The following is a 491-nucleotide window of genomic DNA, read 5'->3' as shown; positions in this document are numbered from 1 at the left end:
CGGCCGGGCGGCAGCAGCCGGGGAGCGGGCGAGGCAGCCGCGGGCAGACACGGCTGAGCTCCGTGGGGCCGACCTGCCTGGGCTCTCCTCGGACTGCGGTCTCCCTCGGGTCTCCCGCCAACAGCAGCGCCCTGGGCAGACACGGACGGTGCCGGGCGCCCCGGTGCAGATTGGCGTGGTCCCGACGCGTGGCAGCGACCTCCCCCGCTCCGAGGGTGCTGCCAGGACACGGCAGCGGGTCCCTGGGCGCGCCCAGCCACGGGGACAGGCCAGAAAGGCCCGAGGAGGTCGGAACGACCGCGCCGCTCTCTGTCTCTCCCCCCGCCCGCGGGTCCGCGTCACCTCAGCCCGGCGGGGAGCGGGGGCCGCGCCGGGGAGGCTGCTCCCTCCCCCGCCGCCGTGTGAGCTCATGCAGGAGGAAGCGCCTGGCCGCCCCCGCCGCTCCCACACGGATGCCGCGGAGGGAAGGGAAGGGCACGGCAGGGGGGGGC

The sequence above is a fragment of the Parus major genome, chromosome 2 (genome assembly GCF_001522545.3).
Source record: "Parus major isolate Abel chromosome 2, Parus_major1.1, whole genome shotgun sequence".
Lineage (NCBI taxonomy): Eukaryota > Metazoa > Chordata > Aves > Passeriformes > Paridae > Parus > Parus major.
This window is presented reverse-complemented; position numbering follows the sequence as displayed.